This window comes from Schistocerca americana, chromosome 1 (assembly GCF_021461395.2).
Source record: "Schistocerca americana isolate TAMUIC-IGC-003095 chromosome 1, iqSchAmer2.1, whole genome shotgun sequence".
Taxonomy (NCBI): domain Eukaryota; kingdom Metazoa; phylum Arthropoda; class Insecta; order Orthoptera; family Acrididae; genus Schistocerca; species Schistocerca americana.
This window is the reverse complement of record NC_060119.1, coordinates 597,007,770-597,010,109: the sequence shown is the minus strand read 5'-3', so window position 1 is coordinate 597,010,109 and position 2,340 is coordinate 597,007,770.

Genomic DNA, 2,340 nt, shown 5'->3' with positions numbered 1-2,340 from the left:
TAGCAGAAGGTTAAGAAAAACAAGAAACGGGCGATTTTTATGCATGATGGAGCTCCAGACGTATGGAGTCCGAAACATTTTGCGTAAATCAACTACGCTATCAATTTTAAATTATTTTTCCAGTGTCTAAGGTAAGTACCAGGAGGGTATTGGTAAGGAGAATACAAACACACACACACACACACACACTCCTAAGGCTACATGGTTCTGCACTTAAAACAGGCTCTAATGTTAGATCGCTTCAGTTTCTGTCCTATCAATTGTGTGGAATGCAGCACTGTTAATATTTGATTGTAAGAAATATATTTCCAACGCATGACATACATCCTTGTTGTAGTTTTCTCTACGATAAATTATGGTAACAAACTGTAAAACGAAAAAACTACTTCCTTAAAACAGTGGCTGTGTGTGATGCATGCACAGTGAGATGTATAGCGTCCACTGTTCACATCCTATCACGATACAGAAATTATACTATGCCTGCATCAGTCCTATATAAAATGATCGTTAGTAATGGAGAATACCCCTTACAAGGAATTAAGATAAACGCATAGCAGCGGCGTCCAACATGTGAAATTACAAATGCCTTCACTAACTTTGTAAACAGCACATCTGTCAAGCAGATGTATACTCAAGGGATTGTAGTATCTCCCAAACACCTAACGCTAACTTAGTTATGGAAACTGAAGTATCGATTTTTCACGTAAGATACGACAAGGGGTTGGAGTACATCGCATAAATCTTCTTTCATTTAGCAGAAAGTGCCACGTTTCATCACACACGAGATGGAAGTCCTCTGATGATGGAGAGGTTTACTGTTAACCTGTTAACGATAGCAAGTAGACAGTTCTCTAAGTCAAATACAGAACACGTGGTTGTATACGAGTCGAACACAGGCTATGTCTCACAACTGATGTGTCCTGCCAGAACATCAGGAAAAAAATGATCAAATGACCTTCAACAACTTCTCCGACCCTCTCTAGAATGCATCACTCGTCTGCTATTAAATAGTACATCGTTACAGCTCCATCTCAATCGATCACCCCGTCCACTCTCTGTCATCCTTAACCCACATTCAAGTAAGTTTCGAGGCAGATGGTTCTCTGTCTTCCTTAAAAGCGTCATATACAGTACTCAACTCGCGTGTATCACTGTTACCTCAATAGACAAACAGTAGAATGCTGCTTCGTCGGAAAAAAGTGACTGTTTCCCTGGTTCCCTTCGCTTCCATGTAGACTTTTTCTCGGATTCCTCTTGCTGTAGCATACTTGTTCCCATGTACAAATTGCTCTGCGCCAACCAGAAGACACGCAAGTACTTCCTCAATTTCCCCGCATTTCAGTGTATGTTCCTTTAATTTATATGTATTTTTCGCAATTCTATCGATTTTATTTAGTTCTACCCATGCGATCATGACATAACCTCTCACCGAGCGAGGTGGCGCATTGGTTAGACACTGGACTCACATTCGGGAGGACGACGGTTCAATCCCGCGTCCGGCCATCCTGATTTAGGTTTTCCGTGATTTCCCTCAATCACTCCGGGCAAATGCCGGGATGGTTCCTCTGAAAGGGCACGGCCGACTTCCTTCCCCATCCTTCCCTAATCCGATGAGACCGATGACCTCGCTGTCTGGTCTCCTTCCCCAACCCATAACCTCTCGTTCCATATTCTAAAATTACTTGTAAATGTACTACAGCTGCCAACGCCTACCGTAAATGCACGGATCGGGAGGCATAGTGTAGCACTGTACTCGGTTGTATCCAGTCGCCTCCACACCGCATATTCCACATTTGCAGAGCGTCTGCTCTGTTTTCTATATGTCTGTGTAGGTGTATGAGTCGCAGATGGCTTTTAAGGAAGACAGAGAACCATCTGCCTCTAAGCCAACTTGCATCTGCATTAAGGATGACATAGAATGGACGGGGTAATCGATTGAGATGGAGCTGTAACGATGTACTATTTAATGGCAGACTGATGATGCATTCTAGAGAGTGGGAGAGGGGGGGGGGTGAAGTTGTTGCAGGTCATTTCACGATTTTTTCCTGATGTTCTGTCAGGATGCCTCAGTTGTGTGACATAGCCTGTGTTCGACTCATGTACACCCATGTGGTGTGTATTTGACTTAGAGTTCTATCTACATGCGATCGTTAACAGTAAACCTCTCCGTCATCAGAGGACTACCATCTCGTGTGTGATGAAACGTGGCAATTTCTGCTAAATGAGAGAAGATGTATGCGATGTACTCCAACCCCTTGTCGTATCTTACGTGAAAAATCGATACTTCAGTTTACATAACTAAGTTAGCGTTAGGTGTTTGGGAGATACTGCAATCCCTTC